Source organism: Leopardus geoffroyi, chromosome B1 (assembly GCF_018350155.1).
Source record: "Leopardus geoffroyi isolate Oge1 chromosome B1, O.geoffroyi_Oge1_pat1.0, whole genome shotgun sequence".
NCBI classification, from domain to species: Eukaryota; Metazoa; Chordata; class Mammalia; order Carnivora; family Felidae; genus Leopardus; species Leopardus geoffroyi.
In genome coordinates, this window is record NC_059327.1 from 24680757 (window position 1) to 24699467 (window position 18711).

The 18711-nt window shown below is 37.6% G+C and overlaps 1 protein-coding gene across 8 annotated transcripts in view; it reads left to right on the top strand.

Moving 5' to 3' along the window:
• DLC1 (DLC1 Rho GTPase activating protein) overlaps positions 1–18711 on the top strand; it is a 483787-nt gene that overhangs the window by 51227 nt on the left and 413849 nt on the right. For 2 of the 8 annotated variants that reach the window (XM_045455318.1, XM_045455352.1), the window contains exon 1: positions 3613–4201. The exons of 1 other annotated variant lie outside the window; for it this stretch is intronic. The gene's annotated coding sequence lies outside the window, so the exon portion shown is untranslated. Of the gene's footprint in view, positions 1–3612; positions 4202–4484; positions 4968–7460; positions 7720–18711 lie in introns of those variants that run through there. 5 more of the 8 variants (XM_045455342.1, XM_045455309.1, XM_045455332.1 and 2 more) reach the window with 5 other exon arrangements.

An 18711-nucleotide genomic window follows, 5' to 3' on the forward strand; every position in this document is an offset into this window, starting at 1 on the left:
ATACAGATTTTAGAGGATTGATTTTCATAGACAGAGTGCTCCTACATTTATCACACTAAGTGCATACGTGTGAATACTTCTGAAGTGCTTTAAAGACAGTCATTCCCTCTATCTATGTATTAATTATGAGTTTGCCATTCTAATGATGCTATTCCTTCCTAAAAATGGAAAGAATCAAACTTTACTTGCACTCACAATGTGACAAATGATAAATGTGGGTGCTGAACTAATGATGCTTGCTACTCAGGTTACAAAGAGTAAAACATTCTTTGCACAGGATAGATCTGCCTTTGCACAGCTGAGGGGTTGTGGGACTACATGAGAGTCCTTGAGCAACCCCATAAAAGAAGTTGAGGTGCAGAGTTCATGAAGACACCTGGGAGTTGGCCAGTCATAGCCAGTGGGTATTATTTCGTCCTAGTACCTGGGAAGAAAGTTGATCTTCACAATCACTTCTATTCCTTATTCTTCCTTTTTTTTTTTTTTTAAGTTTATTTATTTATTTTGAGAAAGAGACACAGAGAGAGAGTAGAGGAGGGGAAGAGAGTAAGGGAGAAACAGATTCCCAGTGTGGGGTTTGAACCCACAAACCTCGAGATCATGACCGGAGCCGAGATCAGGCATTGGACACTTAACTGACTGAGTCACCCAGGCACCCCTGCTATTCTCTTTTCTTAAAAAAAATGTTGGGGTGCCCGAGTGGCTCAGTTAAACATCTGACATTGGCTCCGGTCATAATATCACAGTTTATGAGTTGGGGCCCCGCATCAGGCTCTATGCTGACAGTTCAGAGCCTGGAGCCTGCTTCGGATTCTGTGTCTCCTTCTCTCTCTGCCCTACTCCTCTCTCTCTCTCTCTCTCTCTCTCTCTCTCTCTCTCTCTCTCAAAAATAAACAAACATTAAAAATAAGTACATAATTCCTCCACCAGTAAAAATGTTCCAAATGCATACATTTAATTCAGAGTTCAAAAGACTGATGAGTTGTTTGTTTGTTTGTTTGTTTGTTTGTTTGTTTTAATTATCACAGAGGGCAAAGTAAGGATGAGAGAGGACAATAAAGGGTGAAAATAATTCTAGTTCAAAATGAATACCGCATCAGCCACAATGGATTTACATGGACTATCATCTCTAATTTTGAAAAATCCTTAGATCCAGAGGCTATAAAACTGAGGCTCACATGACTTTCGTAACTTGCACAGGGTCATCATGGTTGTTAGTTCTGGAGCCTGACTCCTATGCTCATACTCTATTTTCAGCTTTCTAACGGCCTCTATACCATATTTTATTAGTGATCTAGCTCAGAGTAATAAGGAAACGTGTAAGGAACTGATGTATTTAGATTTACATGCAGAAAGGAGAAAGGGACAAATACTTTGGACCACTTCTGTGTGCCTGACACTATGTTAAATATTTAGGAAATTATCTCATTATTTATCTTTATACTCATATTTGGTAAAGCCTTCATGAGAATATAAGTTTTGAGATTTGTTTGGAGTCAGGCAACTGAAGGATGAAAAATAAATAAGAGTGATTAAAGATTTGGGAAGTAATCCTTCTAATAATAGAAGAAAGCATGAAGTCTTGTTTGTTTAGAGAAGAGAACGTTAAGGAGAAAATTACTGTTAAGAGTGTCTAGATCTCTAAAAAGGCATTTATAAATGTATGTGAATAGGGTTTTGTTGTTTCCTCAGGCCAGTGGAAACAGGGCAAGACAAAATTGTATGAAGGGGGGGATTATGTCACTCATGAGGAGAAGCTTGCGAAGAATTAGGGTACTAATATTTATTGAGCGCCTACTGTCTACTAGAAAACCAGAAGCCCAGAGGCAGAGATAGAGATAGAGATAAACAAGTTATTTTAGGAAAGAACTTACATCAATTCCCATTCCATTCTGCTCCAGTGTTTTCCTGAGGGAAATAAATATAAATTTATAAATATATGTGTATATAAAGCGAATCCTGTGTTCCAATCTGTGAGTTATGTAGGGCTGTCTCTATTTTTAAAGGGGGATCTGAAACTCAGAAAGTTTCGGTCTTCCTAATTTCATGCAGCAAGTAAGTGTGAGTCAAGACAGGCAGTGGAACTCTCCGAGGATGGAAAAGACACAAAATCTGGAGTCAGAAAATCTGAGTTGTGGTGTGCACTTGGTCACTTTTCATCATGTGATTCTGAGAAAAATAATTGCACAAATTTCCAATGCTTTATATTTAAAATAAAAATAAGAGCACACACGGGGGCGCCTGGGTGGCTCAACTGGTTAAGCTTCCAACTTCGGCTCAGGTCATGATCTCGGGATTTGTGAGTTCGAGCCCCGTATCAGGCTCTGTGCTGACAGTGTGGAGCCCGCTTCAGATTCTATGTCTCCCTCTGTCTCTCTCTGTCCTTCCCCCGCTAGTGCTGTGTGTGTGTGTGTGTGTGTGTGTGTGTGTGTGTCTGTCGCTCAAAAATAAATAAACTTAAATAAGAGCACACAAAAAGATTATTGGGAAGAGTAAATGGGCATAATTTCGGTGGAAGTATTTTTAATATGAATATAGTAAGTCTTCAAAGGATTTATGAAATTATGGACTTCTTGCCATGTAGTTGAAGGTTACATTAAAGGAATCTAAATGCTCATTTTTTTTTCTTTTCTTTTTTTTTTTTTTTTCCAACGTTTATTTATTTTTTTGGGGACAGAGAGAGACAGAGCATGAACGGGGGAGGGGCAGAGAGAGAGGGAGACACAGAATCGGAAACAGGCTCCAGGCTCTGAGCCATCAGCCCAGAGCCTGACGCGGGGCTCGAACTCACGGACCGCGAGATCGTGACCTGGCTGAAGTCGGTAAATGCTCATTTTTTAAATCACTAATGTTTTTCTATAACCTTCTAACACTTGCTTTTCTGCCCACATGTTTTTACTTGAATGCTTCTCATCTTTAAATTCATATGCAGTCTTTTTGTCTTGCTATTTCATATTTCTCTAATAGTCCATGATTTGCATTACTTCTGCGAGATTTTAGTTGTCCAGTAAGAAAAGAAATCGTAGCTATCTCATCATACTTCTTCAGGTTATCAGCTACCCACTATCTCTGGGGATACTAAAAAGATGGCCGTTGTGATACCTAGTTATCTGTCAGTCTTTATAAAAGTTAGAGCCAACTGAAACAGAAGCCAGCAATGAAAACTACTTACAATGTCAGAGACGTACAGGGTGACTCTTAAGGCTAAAAAGTTTAATGTTTCTTGTACCTTTCTATATGTTATTCATTTATCATATTGAAATTGGATTTGTTCGCGTAATTCCCATTATGGGAAATCTCTAGAAATTTGTAAGCTGCACGTAGACCCAATAATCAGATTGATGTAATCACTGGTCACAGAAAAAAAAAAAATGCTTAGGTCATAAATAACAAGAGAATCCACTTATTGTAAATAAAGTAGAAGGGAGACATTACAGAGCAATTTCAACCAAGCAAGATAATTAAACTCAGAGATACTGTTTCCTGTTTCTCTGGTATAAACAACAAAGCGGCTCCACTGGCCTCTGCACAACCTGGTTGTCCTAAGGCCACATCCCTCTCCTTTCCTTCCACTTTCCCTAAAGAGAATTCTGGGTCATAAAGGAATGAGAATTGGTATAACTTCTTTCCTGAAAGGACTTGAGCTTCCTCTGCGTTGATAGTTGTGTCATCTTATTATAAGACGAGCTAACATCTATTATTAATTGATGCACTAATTAAAGCCATATTTGCAGTTTCCATTAGCTGAGTCCCTAAATTCTCCAGAGTTGGCTGTCTGGTTTTAATCAAAACCAAATGGTAGTCCAAGTTCCCAGCCTGAAGCGGCTAGGAGGAAGTCATTCAGTGGAGGCACAAGAAAGCAGAAAAGATAAACAGATGATAGTTCACAAAATTTGTGTCGGACGAAGGGTGCAGATACCGTGAGCTGCTCTGGAGATGTGATTCAGGGACTCTGTCATGCTGGATGGAAGAACTTGCAAGTACTTAATGTCAGCAGGACTGTAATGGGATCAAGATGGAGTCTGTCTCCTGCTCTCCCAGCCCTGCGCTTGTGTAACTGGACGATTCTGACTGGAGGTAAAGCTGCATGTGCCATGACAGAAACGACTTTAATTCTCTGAAGGATTCCTGGGATTGGAGAGGTTTGAAGGCAACGTTCTATCTCCTGGCTTCTCGGGATTATCCTCACAGATCTTGTCAGGTACAGTATGCAGGGCTGTAGCATTTTAACTTGTAAGTAGGGTTAAAAAAAAAAAAAAAAAAAAGAAAAAGAAAAAAAAAAGTTTTGCGTTTAGGGGATTACCGTTTTTAAAACACCTAAATTCATCTTGCTCTCCTAAGAGATCTTTCGAGAGGAGAACGGCAAAGGTATTTGGATTAAGTTGTGCACATGCATTTAATATAGTGGAAATGCTGTAGAGGAAGGAAAAAACTGTTTTCTTTCCTTTATTTTTTTTTTTATTTTTTTTTATTCATCAGCAGTGTGGGATAGAGAAAGCTCTACGACTTTATGACTCTCCAGCTAATCACCTCAAGAGCTTTGACAAACTCACTTCAGTTCTGTGTAAAATCAGAACTCCTCAAACGCCCAGGCGGGCTGTGCTCGGCCCCCCTCCCTCTGCTTCGTGCACTCTTTCTCACATGCACTGCTCAGAGGCAGGAAATGCTTCCCAGGCAATCTGGGCCTGCTTGTGGAGGCCCCTTTCGCAAAACATCAGTCTGAATTTAGTGGACAGAAGTCACTAGGAACGCCTTGACAGACTCCTGCTTTAACTGAGGCTCCCTCCAGCTGCAGAGGGTGTTTTTGTTAGAATCACACACTGCGTAAAACTGCTTAGAATAGAGCCATGATCTCAACCACGAAAACGTGAACTTATATTTTGGAGGAACTAACGGGGACGGACTTCTTGCCTAGCCTGAGCGTTGAACAATGTCATGCCTGGGCGTTTCAGCTCCTCGTTGTCTAGGTAAGACGCTGTGGACTCTCTGTCTTTGTATGTCGAGGCAATCTCTGAAGAGGCAGAAAGTTTGACAGAAAGGCTAGCATCTTGCACTGAGTGGTGATTTCCTAAGTTGTGGAGCTCAGCTGTGAAGTTAGAAGTGGAAAATGTTTAGTGAGGAGGAACTGTGAGTCAAATTGTTTTAGCACAATGTCAGTTCTAAAACAGGCTCCACAGAGATTTTAGTCTTTTCCTCCATGAACGAAGAGTTTATTTTAATCCCTTTTTCTCTTAACTTTTTGATGAATAAGACCAGGTTTCCTGTTAGATGGCACAATGCAAAACAAATACATATTCTCACACTTAAGTGTGAGGGGTAAATGATTTCTTTTTATCTTCCCTTCTTTTGCCAACAGGGAGAGTAGATAGCACCAGAGTGACTTTTCTTGATGTATCTCCAGAGAATATTCTGTGGCATGTAAACATATTAAGATTAGACTCCTCAGTAGTTCCCCAAACCGGTTTCAACCACAGCTCAAGCTGTTAGTGTACAACTTAAATGTTTCATTAAGAAACAGGTAAACACACGAAACTTCAAAAATTATTTCTATCCTAAATAGTATTTAATCTGACTTTCAAACACTTTAAATGTTAGAGTTGGACTTAGTTTATGAGGACTTTCCTAGATTCACTGCCTAGGTCATATTCGTGTGAATATTTGTGAATAATTAAAATAAATCTGAATGACAATGACATTCGCTATTATCATTTTAAGGCAGCTGGAAATCACTACAGTCATATGAAAAACCAAGCATGTATTCATGTATTCATAATTCATATAATCATAAAATTAGATTTCTGTGGGGCTGTAGTCTCTTTAAGGTATCTTAAATGTTTAAGCCTGTACTATGTGAAGTAAGAAATCTAGCAATGACTGAAATAAAAGGATGCATAGCATCCTGTTACATTTATATTTCTGAAGATTGGAAAATGAAAATAATTAGTTTAAAGAAACAATGTGGGATGGCATGTGAAGGGAATAAATATTCAGGCGTATCTCCAAATCAATTAAATGACCACCAAACGTAACAAATGAAAGATGAGAGCCATTTGACAGTTGGATCATAAGAAATCAAGTGTTTTAATTCTCAACTTTCACACAGTACAAGGTGACCATTTGTTGCATTAGCTAACTTATTGAATTCTATGCTAGAATGAATTATCTTGGTGAATTTTAACTATTCATTAACAAATTAAGATGTGTCATGACCTTTAAGTATTAAAAAAATCTATTGTTAAGCATGTTAAAAATAAAATGCTGACTTACCTAAATTATGATTTCATGATCGTAATTGAAAAGAATTCATAACTCTTAATAATTCACAATTTGAATTCCTAATCCAAAAGAATTTCAAGGAAGGAAAGATCTCATAAGAGATCACTTCTTGAAGCACTGTCCTGAGGTTTCCACAAGACAGCTGAGGAATGACATTCAAACATGACCTGTCCAAGGTCATACTGAGAGCTAGTGGAAGAGAGAACAGAGGAACACTGCATCGTAATTCAGATATCTTTACACTACATCACCTTCTCAAGTAATAATAATTATGCAGAGTGAAGGATGAAATATGTCCAGTAGAAGGCTACTTTTAGACAGAATCTTAGAGCACCTCTTTAAAAAATAAAAAAGTCCTAAAACTGCCACCCGGGAGGGGGAAAAAAATCATGGCTTAAAAAAAAAGACTCAAATTCACTAAGTAATGAACTTTTCTCAAATGCAAAAGTTTTTATGCCTTTAACCCTTCAATGGAGTAACTTGTTGGTGACAATTTTGTTATATTTCCTATTTATGCTAAGAAAATCCATATGCTAATAATTATACTAATATTAAACTGATGTTTCTTAAAAGCATAGGGCTAGGAAGGAGTTGTCCGATTCATGTCCTCGTATTCAAATGGTATCATAACAAATCTATCCCAACCAGCAATGATCAGGGCTTTTATTCCCCACATCAGAACCGGTCTAAGGACCTCATGCACCCAGACATTCTTTCTTTTATCTAACCTAAATCTCTATTGCTGTAGCCTATTTCCAGTTTTATGGGTTTTTCCTGTGTGGAAACATGGAAAACCTAAATGGACATATGAAAACATCAGTGTACGTTTGTGGGCCACATAAAGCCCACTTGCTTTCATCTTGCCTTGTATGGCTTATTTTCAATCCTTTAATTGGTTCATACATCTCCTCTGAGCCTTCTACAAGGTCCTTTAGTTGTAGAATGTAGAATTTCTTACAGTATATAAATAAGTGTCTGAGCAGGGCAGTGTGAAATGAGAGAGTTGGCTACTTAAGCTGTATCATACTTCATATGTGACAGTATATGGTGCCATGCAAGCTGAACCCTGCACTCTCCAAGGCAAGAAACTTTCTTATAAAACTGATATGTGTCATTTCTACTACATGCCATTTCTTGGAGGGAATGTGTGTCCTGATCCTTTCTTTTCCATTTTTATGAACCAGATCGAATTTCCTGATGTTATTACACTTAAAAGATATGCCATTCAACACGTTTGGTGTCACCGTACTGCACATCATTGGAATGAGGAATAAATTCAGTAAAGCAGTAGCTTATACAACTGACTGCATGATTAGCAGGGAGCCTAGCAAAAAAGAATGCATCAGTTTATATTTTTCTTAAGGATATTATAATTTAAAAGGACGATTTTCCTGACCCCATTTAAACCTGCCCACAGCATCCACCTCACTACAAAGACCTTAGGTAAGCTTTAATCTCACTCATAGAGGATTGGGTCTTACTGGCTTTAAACAAGTTTAAAAAATTTTTTTTTCAACGTTTATTTATTTTTGGGACAGAGAGAGACAGAGCATGAACGGGGGAGGGGCAGAGAGAGAGGGAGACACAGAATCGGAAACAGGCTCCAGGCTCTGAGCCATCAGCCCAGAGCCCGACGCGGGGCTCGAACTCACGGACCGCGAGATCGTGACCTGGCTGAAGTCGGACGCTTAACCGACTGCGCCACCCAGGCGCCCCTAAACAAGTTTAAATTGGGGACGTTTTAAATTAATCTTTTATTTTTCTCTTACGTGTTTCTTCTTGGAAAATGAATGGTGTATTATCTTACAATGAGAATCTCTCTGTAGAAATCATTACAGTACAACAGGTTTCCGAAGAGATGACCTAGTCCTGGATCGGAGAATTTTATTATCAAAATAGAGAAATGTCAATAATAGTACATGAGAATTTAAAGAGGATGAGGAAAAAGTAAAAACCTCTGGATTTGAAGGAGTTGGCATGACTGTTGTACCTTCCTCCCCCATGTGAACAGTAAGCCCCATATGCCTACAACTTTAACCAAACAAGTTTACGAAGAAGTCCAACTCCAGACTGACTTTGGTGTGGTTATAGGAATGCAACTTTTATTTCCATGGTTCCCTTTTGGCATTAAATTGGTAGTCAGTTCATAGAGTTTTGAGAAATAGATGGACTTAGTTTTTAGTTAAATTAAACGGAATAAAGGTAAAGTGTGGACCTTGAGACCACTTTTAAAAAGAGATTGTTGATTTTGATTCAGTAGATTATAGAGTATATAAGTCAACTTGAATAAATAAGGACTCCTATGCAAAAAAAAAGGGGGGGGGGGGAGACAAACAGCATGCATATGATTGTTCTCATTAATTAAGATAGATGGGCAGAAAAAATTGTATTAGTTATATGTGTAAAAAATGTTTTGTATATGAATGAATTAACATAGTATTTTAGCAATACAATTGAAGGAATTCAAAGGGAAAATAAGTTCTGTAATGGAAATGAGAGAGAAAGGGAGTAGGAAGATCAAAGCAAGTTTAGAAATTCAATTAATGTTTCTTTTTATTCTCAGCAATTAACAAAATACTTAACATATGGTATCCATACCTATTTGTCAATAAGTATTTGTGGAATAAATAGGAAGGAACAAGGAAAGAAAGGAAAGAAACACCAGTGATAAAGAATGGGAATTGTGGGACTTTTTTTTTTTTTTAATTTTCCAGACATCCTGTGATGATAGAATAATTTTTACAGGGGAGGAAAAATAAGAGGTTGTCAAGAATCATCAGAGCCTGAGGCCAAAGGTTAACAACATTCTCATAAGATGACATAACAAATTCATTAGAAACCAGAAGGAAGCTTGAGCATCCAGAAGTAGTTTAAAATGAAAAGTTACATGAAGCCAGTGACAGAGCACTAGTGCATTTTCCACTATTTAAATGGGGTGGAGAACTGAAAAGCTCATGGGCAGAGTCAGAAAACTGGCTCTAATTTGTATCTTTGCCACTTGATGTTCTGCGATTTGTAGCACATCCCATAATTACTTAGAGTTTCTGCTGTTTATTAGTAAAATGTGGCAGAGAATGAAAACACTTATATCACTGGGTCATGTTGAGCATCACATGAGATTTTATATGGGCAAATTGTTTTGCACACAGTGCAAATCTTTGTTTAAAAGATTTAAATAAATCTTTGTTTAAAAAAGCATAGGTCAACTAGTCAAGAAAGAAACACTCATGGTGTTTTACGTTTTGGCCAAGTTGCTCACCTATACTGAAATAGCAAGGGAATGCAAGGGATAGTTCCAGCTCATACTCAGCCATGGATTCTGCAGCTAAGGTCAATCAGAAATTAAGGAGTCGTCATCGTCATCATCATCATTAGTATCATCATTACGTCCCGTAACATCTAGTGAGTTCTTGCAGTATGCAATGGGTTAAGTGTTCTACATATATCATTAGCTTAGTATTATTATTTTAGCTTAATTTTATTATTTAACCCTCAACAATTTTTCATTATTCCCATTACACAAGTGAGAAAACTGAAGAACACATTTAGGTAACTCAATCACCAAGAAAAAGAAATGGTTCTTTAACCATATTGCCTTCACAAAAAAATGGAGATAATAACTTCTGCCCACCGATAGGCATTTGACCTTGAGCTAGTGACTGAGGCCTGCCAAAATTCCTCCCTAGAAAATTAGGGCAATGATAGCAACTACTTCCTAGAGTGTTTTATTGCCAAGCATATTATTGCCAAGGGACACAGTGTAAGGACAGTACCTGACCCATAGTAAATGCTTAGGAAATGGGAGTCTTTTTTTTTTTTTACTGTTACTATTATAGTGACCATCAGAAGTTTTCGATGCACCTGCTATTCTGTATCCAAAAAATATTTGATAATAAAAACAAGTTCAACTGTACATAGGTGACAAAAGAAAATGAGAATTGCACATATTAAATACAGACGGGAAAGTTGACATCAGAGGCAGCAACCCCTGCCAGGATATGACGTAACAGAAGTAGCTAAATTCCCAATGATTTCATGTTCCTGATTTCCATGGAAATCGTACTTATTTGAATGAATGCCATCTCAGTCTCCTGTTGTCACCTAGCAATCTAAGCACCTGTGTCGATGTAGCCATATCTCTTATTTACAGTGAGCGATTACTGTGTCTACCGTTAGAGGGTTCTTAGAAATGATAGCAAAGCTAAAAATAGAAAGTGGCCACTTAAAGCAAAGACACATCTCACCATGCTGATGATAAAGCTTTATAATCCATGTCCCTTGTTGAACAGAAATGCTGTGTTGCCATTCAAAAAAAAAAAAAAAAAAAAAAACATAGCAGCCAAGCTCTTGATATCAAATTTAACTCTAAGCTATTTCCTATTGCATGAAAAATCGCAGCAGAAACAAGTTCAGAGCAAAGGCTCTCTTTTTTGGTTATAAGGGATTAATTATTCATTAATTTATTTGCAGAGACATCTAAGATATGGTATAGTTCTAGATGCTCAAAGGATTCTGCATAGGATGGAACACTATCAATGAGAAAACTGTGTACTTTTGAAAAATAGGCAAATCTAAAGAGAATACATGTATCTAGAAAATACTGCATCCATGATGCAATATTATTCCCCATGATGTATTATTTTTTAAATTTTATTTAAATCTAAGTTAGTTGCCATATAATGTAATAATGGTTTCAGATGCAGAATTTAGTGATTCATCACTTACAAATAACACCCAGTGCTCATCCCAAGAAATGCCCTTCTTAATGCCCATCACCCATTTAGCTCATCCCCCCCCCCCACCCAGCAACTCCTCCAGCAACCCTCAGTTCTCTGTATTTAAGAGTCTCTTACGGTTTGCCTCCCTCTCTGTTTTTATCTTCCTAATTCTGGAATCATTTGGAAACCAGTTATCCTCAAAAAGGTCTTAGTGATATCAGGAAAATATTATGAAGTATTCCACAATTTCCTCAAATTGCCTGTGGGTTACTTAAGAAAACATTAAGAGAATCAGCAGACCTGGCTGACCTGAGCTCTAAAGTGGTAGTAAGTCACACTCTGCCAGTATCTGGGCCCCTCCCTGCAAAAGAAAGAAGGAAAGAAGGAAAGAAAAGGAAGGAAGGAAGGAAGGAAGGAAGGAAGGAAGGAAGGAAGGAAGGAAGGAAGGAAGAAAGAAAGGAAGGGAAGAAAGAAAGAAAGGGAAGAAAGAAAGAAAGAAAGAAAGAAAGAAAGAAAGAAAGAAAGGGGAAGGGGAAGAAAGGAAGGAAGGAAGGAAGGAAGGAAGGAAGGAAGGAAGGAAGGAAGGAAAGGAAAGGAAGGAAAGAAATGACTGAGGCTGCATTACATAGCAGGAACCTGAAGGTAAAAATAGGGCACCACAGGAATAATAATTTATAATTTTAGAAATCTGCTTTTTTTTTTTTTTTTTTTTTTTAATGATGGACTGACTTCTAGTGAATTGACAGAGTTAATTTTCACATTTACTTAACTCCTGGAACCTTTGGCCCCCGAAAGCTAAGAATAAGAAAAAATTTTCCAAGCTCAGGAAAACTGAGATACACATGAAAAATAGGTCAGTATTAAAAGAATGTTTTTTTTTTTTTGTTTTTGTTTTTTTAATTTTTTTTCCACGTTTTTATTTATTTTTGGGACAGAGAGAGACAGAGCATGAACGGGGGAGGGGCAGAGAGAGAGGGAGACACAGAATCGGAAACAGGCTCCAGGCTCTGAGCCCTCAGCCCAGAGCCTGACGCGGGGCTCGAACTCACGGACCGCGAGATCGTGACCTGGCTGAAGTCGGACGCTTAACCGACTGCGCCACCCAGGCGCCCCAAAAGAATGTTTTTAAATTGGGTACCTGCTTCTTCAGTTTTCTTCTAAAGCCCAAAACTGATGGAAGCTTGGATGTGTCTTTCGGAAAAAGTCATGTAGTACTTATTCCGCTGGCGTGGTTCATTATAGGTGGTTTATTTTATAATATACTATTTTTTATGATATCTAGACAGCCTAAATGCATGGTAGCTATCTCATATATAATATTTTAAGCTTCATGAAGCAATTTACCAATAAAGAGTTTCAATACGAGTTTGTTTTCCACAAACAGCTAAGAGGCATAATGAGTAAATTCCAACATCTGACAAAATATGTGGAAGTAGATGGATAATTATTTTGTGAAGAATTGGGACACAGATTGCTACTCAAGAAAGAAAATCTGCATCCAATCATATGGAGATAAATTCACACATCATATTATTAAAGATCTCTCTCTCCCACAGTCTATTACTAGCCCTGTCAGATTTGGATCAGACAGAATGAATATTTTAAAGGAAAAGCGCTAATTATCTTTTACTAAAATCTGGCTACTCCAACCCCTGACTAGAGTCATAGAAATGCTTTTTTAAAACGTGGTATCTTTTTTGGCTTTTTGTTCATGCATTTACATGAAGGAATTAAGAAGAGTCATATCTGCCTACGCTTTCTTACTGCTTCTAAGCATCTTGAATATGAGACATCAGTTTGGCAATGAAAAGCATTCCTCTTCATGTTATCATTGAGTTGGAGAGCAGTAGGAAGATGCCCAAATGCGCACCACTTGGTTTGCTAGATACTTTGTTCCTTGACAGCCTCATCAAGAAAATGAATTTCGTTTTGGCCTCTGCAAATTCTCACTGTAATCAATATTTACTTTGAAATTAATGAGCCTACAAGTGAAAAACTCTATTAAGTTGTGATCATGTCTGTGTTGTTGCTTCTGTTCTAATTGTCTAATTCAGTTTGTAAGTGGTTCGGGGGCATTTACTAGTTGCAAATGTGACTCCCTGAAAGTAGGCTCGGAGACATGAAGATTTGATATCGTGATAGGATCTTCAGATTCCCAGTCACTCCGTTTCACAGACTTGACCCTTATATTAGCAACAAAGTAGGTCAATGTAGCAATGTTCTTTTCTTGGTTCAGATGCGTTCTTTATCTTTAAAGAGTACATTTTAGAGAGTTGAAACTGCTTTTAATTAAAAGGAGAGTATTCCCCTCATTTCTTCTCTTCTTTCCCACAATGGCTGAGAATATGCCGTATGGTAGATATTACTCTTATATATGCTTTAAAAAAAGTTCTAGAAGGACAACATGACCTACAATTTAACATGGGGTAAGTAATTAATATGAAAGACCCTAAGGGAAACCAGAAGCAACTGTGGACATCTAAAGAAAAAGTAGAAAAATAAAGAGAAAGTGGCAGTTGTATTATGTCTTTAGTTTCTAGTAAATACATAAAATCTGTGTGAAGGTATTTAAAAATGACCCAGAAGTCAATCATGTGTGCATGCATATGTGTGTGTGTGTGTATGTATACATACATTTTAAAATTTTTAAATTTTTATTTATATATGTGTATATATTTATGTCTATATACGTCATTTGTTTCTGAAAGGATAAAATGAGATACCCACATTTAAGGGGTTGAATCAGGAAAAGTTGTCATTTTCTAAGTACTATGAATGAGATGTCCAGGAGAAGTTGGAAAATAGTGTAATGAAGAATTCCTCTTTTCATATGCACTTACTCAGTTCAGGTTATGTACAGCTTATTTTCTATATCTTATTTTTTAATTTTTAATTTTAAAGATTTGTTAAATGTTTTTTATTTATTTTGAGAGAGAGAGCGTGCATGCATGCACAAGTGGGCCAGGGGCAGAGAGAGAGAGAGAGAGAGAGAGAGAGAATATCCCAAGCAGGCTCCATGCTGTCGGCACAGAGCTGGATGTGGGGCTAGAACTCGTGAACCGTGAGATCATGCCCTGACCCAAGATCAAGAGTTGAACACTTAACCAACTGAGCCACCCAGGCGCTTCTTGTTTTCTGTATCTTAAAACTTCTGTTCAGATAACATTTTAGAGAGCTATAGCTAAGAGGATTACCAAGAATATTTGTCCTGAATGGCAGAAGTTCCTAAAAGGGTCAAAGGAGGGAGCGCCTGGGTGGCTCAGTCAGTTAAGCATCCGATTTGGGCTCAGGTCATGATCTTATGGTTTGAGTTCGAGCCCCACATCAGGCTCTGTGCTCACATCTCGGAGCCTGGAGCCTGCTTTGGATTCTGTGTCTTCCTTTCTCTCTGCCCTCCCCTGTTGCACTCTGTCTGTCTCTCTCTCTCTCTAAAAAAAAAAAAAAAAAAAAAAAAAAAAAAAATTATAAAGAGTCAAAGGAGGAAGAAGGCCATTAAAAAAATACCACCTAAGAATCTTATAGAAAACTACATGACATTATTGGCCCAAAATAAATACCCAAACTGGCACTTTTATTGTGCTAAAGGAATGAAAAAAGATATATGTGTAATTGTGAGGGAGTAGTATTGTGAGTGGGGAAGGGAATACAGGGAATAGTTTGGCCCTATTGGATGTGTTGTAGAGGAACTGCAATCATATTTACCTATCAACTCAATCTTAAAATCACTGCTCTCGAGGCGCCTAGGTGGCTCAGTTCGTTAAGCGTCTGACTTCACCTCAGGTCATGATCTCATGGTTCATGGGTTTGAGCCCCACATTGGGCTCTGTGCTGACATCTCAGAGCCTGGAGCCTGCTTTGGATTTTGTGTCTACCTCTCTACCCCTCTCCTGCTCCCACTGTATCTGTCTTTCTCTCAAAAATAAACAAATGTTGGGGCACCTGGGTAGCTCAGTTGGTTAAGCGTTCGACTTCTGCTCAGGTCGTGATCTCATGGTTTGTGAGTTCGAGCCCTGCATCAGGCTTTCTGCTGTCAGCAGAAAGCCCACTTAGGATCTTCTGTCCCCCTCTCCCTCTGCCCCTCCCCCATTCACGTTCTCTCTCTCTCTCTCTCTCTCTCTCTCTCTCTCTCTCTAAAATATAAACATTTAAAAATTTTTAAAAAATCACTGCTCTGGGACATATTAAAATTTAGATTAAATTTAGATTATTATTTAACATGCTTTATGAGATTCAGAAATTTTTCTTTATTTCAAGCAAATAACACATCGAATCATAACAATTTAATTGTTTTTAGCTGTTTCTCCTATTACCTCCATATTTCTAAACAACATGATTATACTATTTCTTTTTTCCATTTTAGACATTATCTGTTAACTTCCTATTTTGGGAAATAAAGAGTTAGCTCTCTGAGGCTATTCTTCCCAGCATCTCTAACCCCATCCCCTACAAAAATGCTATGTTCCAAAAAATAGTTGCTTTCATAATTTTTTATTAAGTCAGTATTTACTACTTGCATTATTTTGGCCACACAAAAAATTCACAGCTAAGCCAAGTAGTGTACTATATTTCTTTTCTTTTAAATCTCTTTTTCCTGGAGGTAATAACTGATTTTTCTAGTTTTCTATGTAATTATTACTAATTCTTCCACCTAGATTGGCTGACTTTATTGTAAAACCCTCTCAATGTGGTCACATACCTCATATAATGTATTATATCCATTTTTTTTTTCCTTAGAGTCATCTCTTGTAGAGAACTTTGGGATTTATTTGAAATGATTGCTTGCTAGGCCTGCTACATAAATTTCATCCTGAAAATTCCATTCCCTGATCTTTGTGTTGAATTTCTGACTCCCTTGTTGCCGTGTCTTTTCCACTTTATTTATTCTCTTATTTAGGTGGAACTATCCCTACAGTAGCTTCTTGAGAAGAGGGGGGACATATTTTAAGTCTCCTCATATAATTTTATGGTATAAATAATTTCTCATCAGAATTTTGAAGATATATTTGCCTGTCTTGTTTCCAGTTTTTCTATTAAGAAATCCAACACCACTGAGATTCCCAATACATAGTATATAATCTCTTTTCTCTCTCTGATAACATGTATGTGCATTTGCTTAACTCTAAAGCTCTGAAATTTCACAATAATGTTTTCTGCTGTGGTCTATTTTTATTCCTTGTAGTACTGCATACATTATGAATTCCCTTGTGTCTGAAGACCTGGGTCTGCAAAATTTTCTGAAAACAAATTTGTTAAATCTCTCCCCTCAATTTTCTCTGAATGCACCTGAGAAATGTGGTTCCCCTCCAAGATGACAAATGGGTTTTCAAGTTGTTAGTAATTGTCTGGAATTTATTGTTGCCCCTGCTATCTTTTTGAAGGAGGTGATTCTAGAATAGTGAAACTCTGAACCTCAGCTCCCATTTGATCTGGATGTTGTGGAGGCAGGAAATTTACTACAGAGGGCCTTATTCCTCTAGTTTTCTCCTCTAGAAGCCCTATCCAACATTTACACCATCCCCATACCACTCACTGTTTATAAGGAAGGAAGGGAAGAAGTGAGGGAGGGAGGAAGAGAAGAGAGGAGGAAGGAAGGGGAAAAGGAGGAAGGGAGGAAAGGTGGGAGGGAGGAAGGGACAGGAAAGGGAGGGAGGGAGGGAGAAGGAAGGAAGGAAGGAAGGAAGGAAGGAAGGAAGGCAGGCAGGCAGGCAGGCAGGCACACAGGGAGGGAGAAACTGATGACCTTCTGTTTTATGTTAAACTTTACCTGGTATCTGTGGTCATGAGGGGACTTATTTTTTTTTTTTTCTTTACGTGAGTTTCTTCCATAAAATTGTTAAGTTCCTTTAGGAAAGGTAGAATATATTATTTAGGTTTATATTCTTAATGTTTAGCGAGGTGTCTGTGGCCCCTGGGCACTAAATAAACAGGTATTGAAGACTTGCCCAGGTAGCTTTGCTGTCAGTTCCTCAATGCTGCACCCTTGATTTCAGACACAAGTGCCTTATTTGCATCACCTTCTCTCAGGCTATAGAATGAGCAATGGTGATTATCATCAGGTTCTTCTTTTCTAAGGACAATTGCCAGGCCAAAATACATAGTATGTGTTTATTTCAGAAGCAGGTACAAAGGAGAACATGATCATTTGATATCAGATATAGGTCAGTGATTCTCAAACTAGAAGGTCTCCAATTGTTATTGTTTAGTGTAATAATGTTTAATTTCAGGGCACCTGGATGGCTGAGTTGGTTGAGTGTCTGACTCCCAATTTTTGCTCAGGTCATGATCTCAGGGCCATGGGATCAAGCCCCACATCAGGCTCCACGGTGAGTGTGGAGCCTGCTTGGATTTCTCTCTCTCTCTCTCTCTCTCTCTCTCTCTCTCTCTCTCTCTCTCTCTCTCTCTCTTTCTTTCTCCCCCTCCCTCCCCCCATCTGCCTCCCCAACCTACACGTGCTCTCTCCCTCTCTCTAAAATTATAAAAAAAAATTATATTTAATTTCAATTAACTTTAAAATACTGTATGGCATAAAATGCTTATGTCAAGGAATGGTTAAGTGTTACAAAATTAGCTCAAATAATAAATCTGAAATTAATTGTGTCTAAACACCCTATGCACTAATATCACAAAAAGCAAATTTGGACATTTTACAAACATTTTCCAAAATGGTTACATAATTAGAAGTACATAGAATCTCTTGTAATATTAATGCAGTGGTGTTTGAACACATGCATTTAAGAAGTGAAAAATCCCCATGGAAATTCACTTCGTAAAATCAACACCCTGCAATGACCTATACTTTTCCAGATCCTTCATCCAAATCCTCAGCTGCTGAGCTCATTCTGAATGGAATTGCACAAAAAAGATTACAAAAAATATTAAATAGAAATTTGCAAAATAACTAGTATTTAGAAATATCATATTAAGGAAAGCAGCCTGCTGAGGAGGCTGATGGGGAAAATCAGGTCTTTTACAAAGACTTCTCCATCTATAGGATGGGTTCCAGTCAATTCAGATGATTTAGAAAATGAGGTCAGTATGCTCAGATGCAATTGATAATAATCCAACACTACTTTTTCTTAATACTCTTCAGCCTTTAGATCGTAGAGGCAGATTATAGCTATAAATCTTATAAATAGAATTGAAATAGGAAGTGTGAATAAGAAAGTCTGGAGAGAGAAATTTTTAAAAAATCTATCAGACTGTAGGATATGGAATGAGCACTCAAAATGTAGTGATGATAGTCATAATGATAATTATGAAATTTTATGTCTTAAAAATATATAGACACTGTACATTCACAAGAATGATTTGGAAATGTCCAAAGAACCTAGATTCGCAGGACAGGAGTTAATGTTTTGTGTTCAATCTACCTAATTTACAATCTCTTCTCGCAACTAGATGGCCTCAGAAGTTGTTGAACTATCTTCCTTTGACATTATAAAAACACTTACCTATTTGCCAAGGTTAAGTGAAATAAATTAATATTATGATAAGGTCCTAGGGGCAAAATTTTTATGTAATCTGTCCCCCAAGGAGTTAATAAAACTCAATTTCTTTTAAGTAAAAGAAAGGAATTCAGAATTTAGTCTCAACTTAAATGTAAATGTGGTTTAGGAATGACACAGTAATACCACTTTGCATTTCTTAAGTTAGCCTGCTCTTTCTACACTGGATAAAAATAAAGAAAAGAAAGCATCTAAAACAGAACCGCCCTATT